Raw genomic sequence first — 17,382 nt, 5'->3', positions numbered from 1 at the left:
CAAATTTGGATTTTTTTTTTTTTTTGCCTCTACTTCCCAAGTGAGTGCATACACTACCACGCCTGGTTTATGAGGTGCTGGGGATGGTACTGATAGCCTCAGGCATGCTAGGTAAGTGTACTACTATTAGCTGAGCCATATCCCCAGACTGTGACAGCATGTCTTGTAGCATAGGCTGGCCTCAAATCCTGTTCCATTTTGGTTCCTGTCTTACTGCTTCCGCTAGTAATTACTAAAGCCTCCAGCAGAGGGTCTCAAAGAGGAGATGTTGAAGCAAGAAAAATGCTTTTCTACCTAGCTCTGTGGAGTGTTTGCTGGTGCGTAGAGCTGAGTTAAGAAACAGAATGCACAAAGGAGGCAGGCCTCCAAGGTTATGCAGTACTTTTACGAAGAGGAGGAAGAGGATGCATTTTAATCCTTTTTATTTCTTTTGAGACAAGAGTCTCTTGTAGGCCGTGCTAAACTCAAATTCCTTATTGTACCTAAGGATGGCCTCGAACTCCTGGACCACTTTGAGCATAAGAATCTAGGGAAGGGTTTGGGCATGACTAGGGAAGACAGAGAGCAGAGACGATACATCTTGTCAGTTCTTTATAATCGATTGACTTCCGTGGGTTTTCCCAGGCACGTTAGAATAACCTCTGCTATCCTGTCTTAGGACACCCGTGGATCCATTGAAAACCATGAAAGCCCAGGGCTAAACATGTGGCTTGGTTGGTAAAGCGCTTACATCTAGCACACAGGAAGCGCTGGGTTTGATCCTGTGTGCTTCATAAGCAGGCACAGTGGTGCACACCTGAGATCCTAACACTCAAGGTGACGGCAGGAAGACCATGGCCTCGTGGCTACCACACTCAGGTGTGCTCACGCCCTATTACACACATTTTATTTACTGAGACAGGGTTTCTGGGTAACCCTGGCTGTCCCGGAACTCGCTCTGTAGACCAGAGGTTGGCCTCGATCTCAGAGATCTGCCTGCCTCTGCCTCCTGAGTGCTAGGATTAAAGGTGTGTACTGCTACCACCCAGTTAAGATAACTCTTTCAAGAAAATCACTAAAACCAGAAAGGTGGGTCCCAGCAAGTGTGGACAAGAATGGGTAGAGATGAGCTCTGTTGTGCACGACGGCAGTGTGGTTGTACAACTACTAACAATTACAAGCACCCACAATATCTACTGAAACTAATGTGCACCTACTCCATGACCCATAGTCCCACAGCTAAAACAGACTTGAGAAACACTGCCAGAGCTGCAGAAGTGCTTGCTGTAAAGACGCTGTCGCTGCTGGCCTGTTTGCCTGAAGGAGGGGGGGTCGAGTATAAACTTACACTACGGTTTGAATGTAGGATGCCTGTGAATGCTTGGCTCCCACCTGGGTGGGGCCGTCTTGGGAAACCTTCAGGAGGTGGAGCCTTGCTCGTAGAAGGGGTCCCTGAAGGTGGGTCCTGAGGTTTAACAGCCTGGTCCTACTTCCTCCTGACTCTCTGCTTCCTTACTGGGGATGCAATGCAGTCAGCTAGCCTATTCTTCCTGATGCCCATAATTTCTTCCCATGATCCTCTCTAACCAAAATAAACCATTTCTTTATTAAGCTGCAAAGCACAGTGCCAAAAATGCTCGGCTGGGAGAGAGTTAGGCTAAAAACAAAATAAAACTCTCTCTCTCTCTCTCTCTCTCTCTCTCTCTCTCTCTCTAGTGGGAATGTTTGTGGGCAAACGTGTGCCAAAGTATGTGGAGGGCAGAGGACAGTCTTTGAGAATCAGTTCTCTCCTGCCTTGTGGGTTCAAGGGATCAAACACAGGTCTTTAGGCTTGGAACCTTACCCTCGGTCCCTTACCCACAGAGCCACCTTGCCATCCGGTAAGCCCTTCCGATGAGGCATTCAGTCCTATCCATGAGAAAAGCAACCACTCCACCTTAGATATCTAAGGGAATATATATTATGCTCTACAACTTGGTGCCATGCCCCAAGCAATCTGGTCCTAAAGGTTAAACAGGGCCTGGCCTAGTTAGCACCTGGATAGGAGACTGCATGGTAAACTATGGTATAGTCAGGTGGCAAGGAGCAATAACATGTTTGTGCATACAGTCAGGCAGACAAGCGTAAGATTGTCATGGGGGCCGGAGGGGGTAACTTTAAGCACAGGGTCGATAAGTATTCAAGAACTGCTGAAGTTCAAATCACATCTCGATAGACAAGCGTGAGAGACTTCAGGGTTTGAAGCCAAACAGCATCCTGTGCCTGGAAGCAACTTGATGGAAATCAAAGATCTCTAGGTGTGCTCGAGATATCTAATGCAGTAGTGAGGCTGGGACAATGGCTGCGCTGGTTATAGAATATGCTGGGATAAGATCGGAAATCCAGGGGTCTGTAAGAAGAGACTGTAACCTACAGCAAGAACACGGCCAGATGAACTAGTGAGATGGCTCTTTGAGAAGGGCATTTGCTGCCAACCCTTATGGCCAGAGTCTGATCCCTGGGACCCACATGTCTCCCTCCTAAATAAATGGAATAAATGTAATTAAAAAAAAAACAATATGGTTAAGAATCAGCATCAAAACTTGGGCTCCAGAATCAGAACCTGGATTTTTGGAGGGGCCAGCCTGGGTGACACCAACCAAGCTTACAGTGAGGCAGCCCACACTGGAGTTTAATGGCAACTTTCTCCAAAAACAAACTGTCATTGTAACTGGTAGAAAAATGTCCCAGTGTTCCAGGCCCACACTCCTCTCGGAGGGAAGTAAGACTTCTTTCAGTCTTCACCCACAAGCACAATGAAAGCCCCTGTGTCTAGGCTGGTGGGTATCACACGTACGAATATGCACACTCACACACATGTACACCACACGGTCCTTATAAGTAAACAGTGTTCTCCCCTAGTGTATCAGGGGATTTCTGTGTTGACTTCCAACTTCTGTTGGCTTGGCATGCTGAACCCCCACCTTATACAGGGTGGTTAGGCCAAAAAAAAAAAAAAGTATTTTTTTTTCCTTCCTGTAAGTTTGTTTTTCAGAAGTTGGTTCAACTCATACTAAAAGAGTCAAGTGTTGGGAGCTCTAATGCTCTTCCTGTGGGAGAATTATAAGTGCTAGAAAAAATTTCCTGTCTCATGCTTAGCTTGCCTTGCTACCTACCATTCAGGCTTCCGGCAGCCATTTTTTTTTCTGTACAAGCAGCAGTATAAAATCGTTTTTAAAGTCTCTCTCTCTCTCTCTCTCTCTCTCTCTCTCTCTCTCTCTTTGTGTGTGTGTGTGTGTGTGTGTGTGTGTGTAAGGAACTAGAAGCCACTCTCACATATCTTGTACCACCATGCCTAGCTTTTTTACATGGGCTCTGGGAATCCAAACTCTAGTCCTCATGTTTGTGAGGCAAGTGCTTTATTCACCGAGTCCTCTCCCCAGCCCTGTAAAGCATCCTTTATTTTTTCAGTTGATGAATATCATGAGATAAACACATCCGTAAACTGTGTGCATCACAGTCTCCACAAGAAAGAGTGCAGTGCTCCCCAAGACACTCCCACACACCCCAGGGAGTGCACTCTGCCCCTACCATTAGATACAAATACACTCTCTTCTTGTCTAACAGCCTTAATCCCTTAAAACACCTCGCCCTTGTCATAGAAAATGATGTGCTACGATGTTTTCAATTTTTCTTCCTTTAAAAACCTATGAAATTGGGGTCAGGGGAAATGGCTCAGTGGGTAAAATGCTTTCAGTGTGAAGAGGACCCTAGTTTGGATCCCCATCACCCATGTAAAAGGCTGAGTAAGGCAGTGCATGTCTTTAACCTCAGAGCTGTGGGAGGAGGGGATGGAAGAGTCCTAGGGCTTGCTGGCTAGAGAGACTAGCCAAACCAGTGAGGAACTCCAGGTTCAGTGAGGAGAGACAAGCCACACTGGTGAGCTCTAGGTTCACTGAGAAACTGTCTCAAAATGTCATGTGGATAGCTACTGAGGAAGACACCTGATTCTGACCTCTGACCGGCACGTGCATGTGTAGATGATGTACATGTACACACAGGTGAACAGCATACACGCTCACAGACACATAGACAGCAAGCGGCAGGCGCACTCAGCAGAACACCATACACCCTGATAAGATGCTAAGATGCCTGGGCCCATCAAGAAAGGGACTTCCTCCCAGTTTCTAACAGGAAGTAGAGCATTTTAGGTAGCCAAGGGTGACTGTGTGGCTTCTCTGAATGGTGGACTTGAGAGGACTGACTTCCAGTTCCTTCAGAGCTGGTCACATACACAGAAAGGGGGAGAGAGGGGCAACCTTCTGGGGGTCACTCAGAACCCAAAAGAACCAAGCTGGGTGTGGTAGCATGGTATCAAATACCTGTGATCCTAGCACTCAGAAATGGAGGCATGAAGACCAGGAGTTTAAGGCCAGCCTGGGCTACATACTGTGCTTGTAAGGCTAGCCCCTTACACGGTGGAGAGAACTGACTCCCTCCTCTTTTAGGCATAACAGATATATCACAATAAAATATAACATTATTCTTTTCTGTTTTTATTTTCCTTAAAAGGACAAACAAAGAAAACAAAGGTATTGTGGATGTAGCCCAGTTGGCAGAGTGCCTACCTAGCATGCACAAAGACCAGGGTTCTAGCCCCAGGACCACATAAACCAGTACAGGTTTTTTTTTTTTTTTTTTTTTTTGTGGTTCTTTTTTTTCGGAGCTGGGGACCGAACCCAGGGCCTTGCGCTTCCTAGGCAAGCGCTCTACCACTGAGCTAAATCCCCAGCCCCCCAGTACAGGTTTCTAATTCTAGAACCTGGGAGGCATAGGCAGAGGCTCAGGAGTTCAAGGTCATCCTTGAGTGCTTAGTGAATTCAAGGCTGGGTAACGGGAGATCCTTTCTTTAAAAAAAAAAAGTAAGAAAGAAAAAAAAATACTACCGCTTACACTGGTCATGAACATGATATTTCATCTGGTTTTATCTGGAACCTGGGCATTTTATATTTTCTTTCCTTTAGTGTGAGGGCTATAAAAGAAGGGAGGGTTTTGGTGTGGTGGTGGCAGCAGGGAATGCTGGCTGGTGGTGGTGAAGAGGCATGAAAGAAAATTATACATTTGACATATATTATGCGCTTAATCTTTCGTGGCAACTTTTTTACATTTGTAAGAGTTATGGATTTTAAAAGTCAGGGCTAAGATGTCTTAATGAGCGTTCACCCCCTCTGGAAGGAGAAGTAGAGCCGATGTGTGTTAGTCAGCTGTTAGCTTTACGGCTTCTTTTCTGCACTAAAAGTGACAAGCTGAACGCATTACGGAGAGCTCAGATGTGTTATGCAGATGAAGCCGGCAGCAATATCTGCCTGCTCTCTATTATTTATGATGTCTATATAATACAATGGACTGAGATTTAAGCCATTGTGCTGCAGTTTGTTTTCCGGGGTGCTAACGTACAGCACATTTTACCGAGAATTGCATCTCTGTTACATATTAATCAAATCCATCTTACGCAGAGCTCTTACACTGTAAACTAAAGGGGTTGAGGGGGAAAAAAAAAGATTAAAGCGCTTGGCTTTTCCTCAGCTGTCAAGGACTAGCAATAAAATAATAATAAGGGCTTCTAAATAATGTGTGTGTGACAGGCCTGGGCTCGCTCTCGCAGTCCTTTATGGAGGTTAACTACAAAATAAGTTCCAGTGAGTGATCGGGAACGGGCGTGCGTGTAATACTGTAATGCCAACGGCGGCATAATTCTTGAAAAGTTCATTTGCACACAATTCTCCGACTTGATGAGGCAAAGTTTGGAGCCTCTTGAATCATTCTGCCACGGTGGGCGGCACTGGCGAGGCCTGTTCTGAGGTTTACAGCCCTCCCTCTTTTCAACTTGCCTCAGCTGTGGTCCATTAAAGACCGAGCGCTGCGTCCCCCCAGTGCCCAAGCTGGGGGTTTACTGCTTGGGGAAGTCATGGGAAGCTGGTTTTATGATGCAGTACATTCAAAAGCCATGGAGTTATGTGGTTTGTGGGTCATTTTGAAGTGAGTGTGAGTGTGTGTTTGTGTGTGTGTACACATATAAGCACGCATGTGCATATCCATGCATGGGGATATCAGAAGTCAACTGGGGGGGGGTGTCTTCCTGGTTCATCTTCTACCTTTATTTTTTTAGACAAAGTCTCCCACTGACCTGTAAGTCTTCAATTTGGTTAGCCTGACTGGCCAGCAAATCCTAAGAATCCTCCTGTCTACCTCCTCAGTATTGACATTATAAATATGTCCTGATCCCCTCTTCCCCAGGCAGGGATCTGCACTCAGTCCCTTGACCCAATCATTAAGGCTTATTGCTTCTTGGGGCTTGAGGAGGAGACTAGAAACTCTTTGTAATGAGAAGCTGGAAAGATGGCTGATTGCAGTGGTTCTCAACCTTCCTATTGCTGAGACCCTTTAATACAGTTCTTCAGATTGTGGTGATTCCCCAAACCATACAATTATTTTCTGTTGTTACTTCATTACTGTAACTTTGCTACTATTATGGATCATAATGTAAACATATGTATCTTCTGAGGGCCTTATCTGACCCCTGGGAAAAGGTCGTTTGATCCCCAAAGGGATCATGACCCAAGGGTTGAAAACCACTGACTTAGTGGTTAAAGGTTCTTATTGTTCAATCATGAGAAATAGAGTTTAGCAGTCCACACACCTGGCGGATATCCCACAACACTATGTATGACTCCACCTCTAAAGTATGCAACATCCCTTTCTAGTCTCTGCAAGTTTGCACACTATGCACTTGCATGTGCACATGCACAGGCACAGAGGAAGAGGCACCCATGTATACACATGCATGCACGTATGCACACACACATGCATACATGCATGCTCACGCTTTAAAAAGAGAGAAAGAGTCTGCATAACGAACGTCTGGCTCTCTTCAGGCATACTGTGGGGTATGGAAAGGCCTCTGTGCCTGGTTCCTCAACTCTATACTCTTGCCGGAAAGGATGCAGGTTACAGGTGTGATATCTCCTCATTCCATGTCTCCCCTCAGGAATAAAAGCTGCCAGTGTGCTACTGTCGTCCCAGCACACTTCTCAGGACATGGTGATGTGCAAAGAGAAGAGGGAGGGGAGACTGTGTCTTTCCTGAGAGTTAACAAAAATACCCCCCCAAAAAAAACCCGCTGAATTTGGGCCTTGCATATTGGCAGTTAAGACACAATGGTTTCAGAGCCTGCTTATCTACGTTAAAGTTCAAAGCCTAAAATTTATGATCCCTTGGCATACCACCTATGTTACCAACCCCAGGGAAGCCCTACGTGGGGAAAGCGCTCTCTTTTCACGATGCCTTCGTCTTAGCTCTGGATGATGGGTAATACAATATTTCCCCTATTTCTTACATTCCTTAACTTGGCCAAGATGCATGCCTACTACTGGGATTATTAAAATAGCATCAGTTTAAAATACTTCTCTTGAGGGGGCTAGAGTGGCTCAGCAGTTGTGAGTACTTGCTGTTCTTGCAGAAGATCCAAGCTTGGAGTTATGTTCCCAGTACTCACACCGGGCAGCTCAGGGGATCTGACGCTACACCCTCTTCTGGGTTTTGTTGGCATTGCATACATGGGCGGACACACACACATACACACACACACTCACACACACATTCACACCCTCACACACACACTCACATTTACACACACTCACACACACTCACACTCACACACTCACATACTCACACTCACACACTCACACACACTCACACTCACACACTCACATTCACACACTCACACACTCACTCACACACACAGACGCACACACACACACACTCACACACACAGAGACACACACTCACAGAGACACACTCACACACTCACACACTCACACATACTCACACACATACACTCACACACACTCACACACAAGCTCACACACACTCACACTCACACACTCAGACACACACACTTACACACTCACACACTCACACACACAAAATTACATAAACAAATCTCCATAAAATTAAAAAGGGCAGCATTCCTCCTCAGTGCCTTGGGTAAGCAGAAAACCAGGGACCTTGATGGTGGTTGCAGACAGGAGGTAAACTATAGAGGAAATCCAAGCAGAAGAGAGAGGAGTAGAGCAAAATTGGGGTGACCTTCCCTTCAGCTGCCTCCTCCAACTCTGCAGAGAGCTTGCTAGAAGATTCCTCCATAGTATAGTTTGCGCACGCGCACACACACACACACACACACACACACACACACACACACACACACACACACATCTGTACTTGAAAAACTTCTAAGCAGGCACAGGAGTGAGTGCAGTTCCACGAAGTCTCTCATTCCCTTGTCTGTCTTTCCTTTTAGTGACCTTATAGTGTAGGGAACTTAAGGTTCCCTTGTAATCTCCCTGCAGAAAGGTTAATGGAACACTGGTTGCTTTAAGAGGTTTGTTTCTCAGGTCATCAATGACACCATTGATAGCCCTTGGTAGCCCCAAGAAATCTGTTTATGTCCTAAAAGCCACGTGATGTTCAAAACAGGAAAGCTGGCAGGAAGAAGAACCTTTGAGACCCATGAAAAGGCAGAAGGATTCAGGAAACACTTCCAGGAGATGGGGCTGATAAAGGCTGTGGAGGAAAGAGGAGAGGCCAGATCAAGCAAGAGATGGGAATCATGGCGAGACGGAGAGAGGAGGACATGAGATTAGCAGAACTGTGGGAGGTTCCCTCGCCATCAGGGAAGCAGTCACAAGACAAGAGTAGGAAAAAGCAGCCAGGAAGTCAGAGCAGCACAAAGTCAGGAAGCCTGAGGTCCCCCCTTAGCCACCTCCTGGATGAATGACTGAAGGACTAGGAGTTTAATTAGAAACCAGCAGGGCTTCCCTCAACGACCCTTTGTGACGCTTTGGCCCTGTGGTGGATGTGCCATGAGGAAGCCAACTCCCCCTCACCTCAGCAGGCCTGCACCTGCCTCCTGCCTTCCCGTGGCTACCCTGTTGGTACCATGCATATGCACTGGTGTGCTTGGCCACTAACAATGGTCGCCCCTGATTGCTCTTCAATCGGGAGTGGTCATCTGGAATCACACTACGAGAAGTCTTCCGTCCCACCTCCCCTCCCCTCTGCCCTTTTCTAGCCTTGGAGATGCTTCCACGGTGGATGTGGATACTGACCATCTCATTTCCCAGTCTCTAAGGGGCTTTCCGTCCGTCCATCCCCCCCTGACCTGCCAGCGGGAGAGATGACCTCACATTTGTCCCGCTTATTGCTGGTAATAACCATTAGGGACAATGGCAGCAGCTCACACCTGCTGCCTGGCTAGGATGGCAGACCAGGTCTCTGCAGGAGGCCAGAGATGTAAATCCCTGGCCTTTTCATCGCTTCCTTGTGGTCACACAGCTGTAGTGAGGGAGACTGGGGGCGGGGGAGGGGATATGCAGTTTGCTTGGCATGTGTCCTGCTCAGGTTATTGGACTGTGGCCTGAGGTTGCTGATAGGCCAATAGAAGACATTGTGCTGGGCTGTGGGCGCGGCTCGACTGCCATAGTGTTTGCCTAGCGTGCATGAAATTCTGGATTTGAACGCCAGGATCCTAGAACCTGAGCACGGTGCTGCAGGCATTAGAAGTTCAAGGTCGTCCTTAGCCATACAGCAAATCTGGAACCAGGCAAGGCTACATGTGGCCCTGTGTTAGAAAGCAAAGGAAGGGAGGGAGAGAGAGGGAGGGAAGGAGGAAGGAAGGAAGGAAGGAAGACAGACAGACGGATGTCATGCTGTTGGATTCTTGCTTGCCTCAGTTATTCATTCTGAGACTGGCATGTGGAATCTAGGGTGACAATGATGATATTCTTTGCATAGTCCTCTCTTTGTGATGGGTGGCTTCACTCTTGGGCATCTTCACAGAGCCCTTGTGATCTTTTGAGGGGATGCCGACAATATCCAAGACAAAGCTTATGGCAACAGGGTCCTTCCTGGCAACCTCCCCCTCCTTCATCCATGCTAAGAACCCACCGAGGGGAACCCACATTCAGTAGTCTCAGCTCACAGGTACCTCTTCCAAAGTGTGACACACTTATCAGCCACGCGGACATGCGCAGGGCACATCCTTCCTGCCACCGAGTCGCCGGCCCTGCCCCTTTCATCGTCTTTGAGGCAAGCCAACAGCCTGAAAGCAGTCAGCAAGCAAGCTGGGCCCCAGCCCTGTTGTAAAGTATTAACTCATACTGAACACAGTTTGTCTCCGAGGACCCTCTTGGCCCCTTCGTCATCCTGTGCTGACATTTTAATCGTGCTTTTGTGGGAGCTGGCTGGCAGTTTGTCATCGGGAATGGCGCGGCGAGGGGCCAGAGCGGGTTGCTGGCTGTGTCGGCTGCTGAGGGAAGCGGCCCATTCTGACAGACTGAGCAATAATCTGAACTTACTGCGCAGAGCCTGTGGGACACCAGCCGGGCCGCTTTATCTTCTTCATTAAAGTGCGCTCAAAAAAAAAATCCATTTTCCTTTAAAGTCTCAGGAACAGATGGAGTAAAATTAATTGCGCCATTACGTCCCGATAGACAATACCAGAGTGGTTTTCTTTCAACTGTGCATGTGTGTTACAAAGTGCTCTTCGTAAAAGGCAATTACTGCAACATTTGCCATAAAATAAAGGTTGCTTTAATGGGCAATAAACACAGGCTTCAAATTTTGTATGAAATGGGTCTCCAAAGGGCGCTGTTAGAGGCAGCTCAAAGGCACGGCTGACTTTAGTATTTTCTGCTCGGGCTTTAAGCTCAGCTAGTTGAGAGAACAATGATTTTTCCCCTCCACCATTGGACGTATTCTGATGGAATTATATACGTGAGTTAGAGTCACTGTCTGGGCACCTCTTGCCAGATTTCTCTGGCTAGCGACCGGCGGGCGGGCATGAGAGACGAGGAGAGAGCGAGAGACGTCACTAGGGTACCATTGAGGGCAGAACCTTCTGCCAAAGAGGAAGCCAAGTGACAGGCTGCTGGCTGACAGGGGACGGAGAACGCATCTTCTCTCTCCCAGGTCAGGTGAGGGTTACTAGTGAATTCCTGGCAGTAGGGCTCAGCAAGAAATCTATATTCATGTATATTTAGAGCCATTTAGGCCTGAGATTTGGCAAAGGGGGGAAATAGCTTGTGCTTTATGACTGAGACAAAAAAAACGATGATCATGAGGACCTGGAGGTAGATTGACGGCCAGGCCCTCTGGCCAGGGCCTCACTTCCTGCTCTCCGAGGACAGTGAGCACACCACTGTTACGAGGCTGGATTCACAAATCTCTTCTAGCCCTGCTGGAGGAACCAGCTTCTCCAGTCCTCTGCCCTTTCTTTAGGAAACCTCACATTAAATCTTCCTCTTCTTGTCGACACCTTGGATGGGGGCGGAATGTGAAGGAGATCAGAGATTCATTTCCCTCTGCTATATTTCTACATTTCGGTAATTACAAAGTTAGCATGACATATAAATGATCCATTAATTGAAATATGGACGACACCAACTCCAATATTTATGGCATAAATCCATATTTCATTAAATAAATCCGATAAGCAAATATATCACGGAGAACGGGAGGACATTTTTATTTAAGCATGAGATCAAAAGCTGGAGGACTGTTTTCCATCCGAAATAATAGAGCTACCGCTTGGAGAGAGAGAAAAAAAAATATGCCGAGAACATTTGGAATTAGGCAGGGCATGTGAGACAGAAAGGCTGATGGGTAAAAAATGAATGTGAGGAAACCTGGGCCTGGCACAAGTGGTCAGGGGCACCAGCAGTCGCCAGCCCCTGCCTCCCAAAACCTGCCGTCCCAGTTCAGAGTGCCAAGGTGGTAGCCTGGGGTAATGGTCAGCTGGGGAAGCTTTAGCAGCTACCAGCAAAGTAGTCTTTTCTTTTTATGTTCTTTTCGTGTCACTGTATTCTATCTATGTAGTAATAATGTGATGATGTTGATGATGATGTTGATGATGATGATGATGATACTACAACTATTATTGTTACTGGTCAGGGTATCATGATACACAGCCTAGTCTACAGTTCATATGTAGCTATGGGCTACCTTGAACTCCTGACCCTTCAGCTTCCACTTTGTAGATGTTGAAATTACACTCGTACACAACCATATTCGGTTTACATAAGGCTGAAGATGGAAGCCGGCACCTCATGCACGATGGGCAAGTGCCCTACCAACTGAGCTGCCACCCAGCACCCGTGTTTCAGTTTTTTAATTGTATCCATGTATTTGGCGGATGTATATATATGTGCATGCGCGTGCGTGCACACGCATGTGCAGCTATGTGCATGTGGGTGTAGGCTCCCAAGGAAGACAGCTGAGGGCATTCAGTACCCCGGTGCAATCGCTACAGCATTTACGAGCTCTTTGATGTAAGTGCTGGGAACTGAACAAGAGCCCTTAAGCTCTTAGCCACTGAGACACCTCGCTAGGCCTTTTGTTTTCATTCTTTTGGGCGAAGGCGTCATGATGTCATCCAGGTTGGTCATGAGCTCTCTCTTCATCCTACTGCCTTTGACTCCTGGGTGCTGGGATTAAAGGTGTGTGCTATCATAACTGATCATTGTGCCATATCAACACATGTATTATGTCATAGCTAACGTCTCTCTTTTCTTTGGGTTGAAAACCTCCAAAATACCCCCTACCAGCTATTCTGAAATATGCAGCTAATTTTAGACAACCATGCCCCATTGTGCTACAGTATACATTGTTCTTCCTTCTACCCACACCCCTGTAGTCACTATCCCCTCTCTTCATCTAAGGAGGAGGGATTTGCTCCCCATTGCAGTGTTTTACTTCCGATAGACAGTTTCCAAGAGGAATGCAACATGGCAGACAGGCATGCTATATTACTACTAAAGACTCCTATCCCAAGGGTCGACAAGATGGCTCAATGGATAAAAGCAGTTGCTGCCAAGCCTGATGACTCAAGATTGATTGCCAGGACCCACAAGGTGGATGGAGAGAACCGACTCCCACACACTGTCCTCTGATCTGCACATGTGTGCTACGGCACTTGCCCTGCCCCCGATAGAATACAATTAAAACAAAAACCTATTATAGGGTGGGTATGATGGCACAAGACTAATCCTAGGACCTGGAAAGCAGGGATGGATGATGGATCTCTGTGGGTCTGAGGCCAGCCCGGGAGTTCTGAACCAGCCTGGATTATAAAGAAAGACCCTGCCCCAAAACAAACCAACAATAACAACACCCAACTCCTTTTGCCTTCAAGAACACCCTAAAAGTCCTTAAGCCTCAGATCCAGAGTCTGAACAGCCTACAGGTTACAGAACTCAGGGTCACTCTTTAAGCTAAGGAGTACATAAGTAAAATACTGTGATAAAAATTTATTGTTAATATGTATTTGTGAAAGTTCAAAAACCCAATGAAAGTCAACAAAATCCATCATCAGGTAGCTGGATGGGAAATTTCCTAGGTTGACGTGTGTGGTGATGCATACCTATAATTTCAGCATGGGAGAGGCTGAGGCAGGAAGACAAGGAGTTGGGAGGCTAGCCTGAGCTACACAATGACAATATACCTCAAAAGTAAACACACACACACACACACACACACACACACACACACACACACACACACACACGCCACTGGGAAGAGATACATAGATTGAATAGATTGATGGATGTGTACATTAATGAGAGATGTATAGGTGAGAGTTATAGGTAAAAGACAGTATAGAGAATATATAAACAGACACAGAGATGATTGATAAGATTGTAGGTAGATGGCAGACAGATGATAGAGGGTATTTAGATGATAGTGTTCTAATTTCCTTTCTGTTCAGTGATAAAATAACTGACCGAAAACCAAACAAACAAACAAAACCCAAAACCAAACAAACAAGAAAAAACTACACAATGTAGTTGAGCATGGTGGCGCACACCTTTAGTTCAAGTACTTGGGAGGCAGAGGCAGGCAGATCTCTGTGAGTTCAAGGCCAGTCTGGTCTACAGAGAGTGTTCCTGAATAGCCAGTGCTATTACACAGAGAAACCGTGTCTTGAGGAAAACAAAGCAAAACAAAACAACAGACTGAAACAAAACAGAAACCAAAACAAACTAATCCTCTAAAACCCAAAAATAAAAAAACAAACAAAACAAAATGAAAAAAAAAAAAACCCAACAACTTAGAGGAGAAAGGATTTATTTTACCCACAGTTTCTGGTTACAGTGCATCAGAGATAAGAATTCAAGGCAGGAGGAACTTAAACACCCACCCATGAAAACACGCATGACTCTTGGGTACGATTCCCTCTCTATACTTACATAGTCCAGGACACAACCCCAGGAACGTCACCACCTACTTTTACCTAGCTGGTCTTCCTACATGATTTAACAGTCAATCCTTGCCCCAAATACATGCTCATAGGCCAAGTCCAGGTAGTTCTAGATTATGACAACTTGACACATTAAACTAAGCATCACATAGATAGATGACAGACAGATGGTAAATAGATCTAGAAACTAAGAATACTGCAGAATTCCCTGTAGGAGCTGTGGGCCTTGGCAGGCACAGCCCCCCACCCCCACCCGAAATTCAGCTCCAAGAGCTTGGAGTGAATTTCCCACCATGCATGAAGCAAGCTGTGCATACAGGGGTGGCCTATGCCTTGTTCTTCAGGTCTCCATGTGGTCCCGACTGCCACACATTTTATTCAGGAGCCACCTTCCTCCACCCCTCCCCTCCTGGGTACATTAAGTGTTCTTCTGTCAGGCAGAGGTGAGTGGAGAATGTGGCCAGGTAAATGGTTACATGCCCGTTGGAGCTCAGTTCCAACACCGTCGCTGGGAAGCTTTTTCCCACAACGAGGAAGGAGGTCAGTATGCTTTCTTTGAAATTCCTCAGCCAACCTTTATCAGAGCCTTGATTGCCTAATAGAATCCGTTTTTACTTTCCCTGGGCACACAGAAGATGCTAAATAAACTTCGATACAATAAATGTGCAAACTGAGATCAAAGTAAACCCCTTCCCCACTGCCACAGGGGTCCCTGTTAAGGCCATACACCTGGCTTAGAATAAGACAAGGAAATGCATGAAGTCCGGCCAATCTTATGTGGCCCAATTCTAATTTCTAGCCAGATAATGGTGCATGCCTGGGAAATCCTAGCACCTGAGAGACTGAGTTGAAGGCCAGCTTGGACTACGTAGAAATCCTGTCTCAAAGCCTCACGGAATTCCAGTGCTGTATTCTGTGAGCTAGGACAGCTACAAAATTACACAAATTGTGACTCGCTATTGGCACAGATGGGCTGCGGAGTCCGCACCAACTGACACCAGAAGGTCGAGTCCATAGCTGTCAACCCTGCATGCATTAGAAGCACCAGAGGAATCCGAATAGTAGACTTCACTGCATACGACCAATCCCAGAGATGAGACCTTTATTAGTGGTACACTATTAGCATTTTCTCTATCTGTCTCTAGTTCTGGGGATTAGACCAAGGGCCTCAAAAATGCTAGACAGGGGCTCTAGCACAGATCCACACCCCCAGCTCCTTGTGAGGATTCAAGACCAGAGTTCTCCCACTGAGTCCCAGCCCTAAACCTCATTCTACTTTTTGAGACAGCATCTTGGTAAGTTACCCAGGCTGGAACTGAGCTTACTTTACAGCCCGGCAAATCCTTGAACCTAATATTCTCCTGCCTCAGATCTGCAACACCAAATCCGGCTAGCACTGATTAGCATTTTGAAAATCCTTTCAGACCATGAAGAGTGGATAAATGACAATCTAGCCCTTCGTACAGATAGATTACTGGATTAGACCTCCACTTCAGATGCTTTAGTCCACGCAGGATACAGTCACAGAAATAAATGTTATTTGCAGCCACACATATCCACGGTCTAGCACACCTCACATTATTAGTATTTATTGTGAGGGCTGCAAGAACTTAGCACACTACGCCTTCTAGGTGGCTCGCTGAGTAACACTGTCTGACACATGGCACTCATCGGACGGAGATAAGCAGAAATTGGACTAGTCCTTCATCCTCAGGAACCTCACCCCTTGGGTCACATCGTAGCAGAAGGTGACAGAGAACTTTCTTAAGGTAAGAAAACGAACCAAGCCACATGAGGTTGAGTATAACATCCCCCAGTGGCACAGCTGTCTGCTAAGCATTCTATCAGCTCAGAAATGTTGAGTGTGTGGGTGAAACAGAACCCCGGCAGCTCTCAGTCTGGCGATAACTGTGAAGCCAAACCAGTCCGTCATTATTCCCCTTCTGTTTACTATAATATGTATATAATGATCACTCAGTTAATGTACCACATAATGGAAGGTTCTAGAAGCTGTGGTATATTATACAGGATAGAGAAGAAGCACCTAGCTTCTGTAGTGACAGGATACTACTTTGGAAAGATTGTGTGTGTGTGTGTGTGTGTGTGTGTGTGTGTGTGTGTGTGTGTGTACATCTATAAATATATGTGTATACATGCTAGGTACCGTGTGTTTGGGTTCTGAAACAGGGTCTAACTGGCCTGGAACTTAGCAAACAGGCTAGGCTGACTAGCCAGTGAGCAGTAGGAAATGCTCCCCCCCCCCAATCCCTTTGCTGCGCTGTCTCCTCTCTCATCACTGGGGTTTCAAGTGTGTGATAACAGGCCCGGGGGTTCGAATCTGCATTCTGGGGACTGAACTCAAGTTCTAGGGCCATCTCCCTAACCCCGACTGGTGCCCCCAATCCGCAGGGTGGTTACTACTATTATGGAAAATGCAAGATCCTGGGCTGAGAAAGACGATTATAAGTCAAGCACCAGAGAGCTCTCCAGGAACACAGAAGGAACCATGCTCATACCCAGCAGCGAGCTCAGCCGGCTGCAAAGGGGTACCAGGAAGATTCTTTTGAGGAGACTGGTGAGCCAGGGCATGCTTGGGCACTCCTCCCTGCTGGACTGAACTCTTACTCACTGGCAGGAAAAGAACCTGTGGGGACTTCCCGAGTGCCGTGTGCAGATGGGGCTTAATGAATGTGGTGATGGTAATGACGATAATTATTCAAATTCTTCTCCATCCTTGTGCCCTTGGGAGGCAAAAGCTGCCTCTGTTATCTGAGTGAATTGGAGAGGTGACCCGCCTTTCTAAGTTTATTCTGTGGTGTCTTCCGTCACAGTATACATTTAGAGAACTGGTAGCCATGTGTCAGGCAGTGTGCTAAGATGCTCAAGAGGGTAGGGAGGACAAATGAGACTGTTCAGATACCTGAAAGTCTTTGTGACATTTATGCTAGGTAGGTTTGGGGGTTCTGCACAGGGACAGCGCACAAACAGTTGTCACCAGACGAACAAAACAAGAGTTCAACTGTTTGGACTTGGTGAGAAAAATAATTCGAGGAGAACTAGGATGAAATATACACACGATGCATTTATTGAAACTCAAGCAGAAAACA

The 17,382-nt window shown here is 46.6% G+C and overlaps 1 protein-coding gene across 10 annotated transcripts in view; it reads right to left on the bottom strand.

Annotated features, from left to right (window-relative positions):
* Auts2 (activator of transcription and developmental regulator AUTS2) overlaps positions 1 to 17,382 on the bottom strand; it is a 1,091,249-nt gene that overhangs the window by 137,672 nt on the left and 936,195 nt on the right. Inside the window, exon 1 of one of the 10 annotated variants that reach the window (XM_063271295.1) lies at positions 1 to 17,382. This exon is cut by the window's left edge and continues 18,708 nt beyond it; it is cut by the window's right edge and continues 4,727 nt beyond it. The gene's annotated coding sequence lies outside the window, so the exon portion shown is untranslated. 10 annotated transcript variants of the gene reach the window in all.

Source organism: Rattus norvegicus, chromosome 12 (genome assembly GCF_036323735.1).
Source record: "Rattus norvegicus strain BN/NHsdMcwi chromosome 12, GRCr8, whole genome shotgun sequence".
Classification (NCBI taxonomy): domain Eukaryota; kingdom Metazoa; phylum Chordata; class Mammalia; order Rodentia; family Muridae; genus Rattus; species Rattus norvegicus.
The sequence above is the reverse complement of the archived record's forward strand: the minus strand, read 5'-3'. Positions and strand labels throughout refer to the sequence as shown.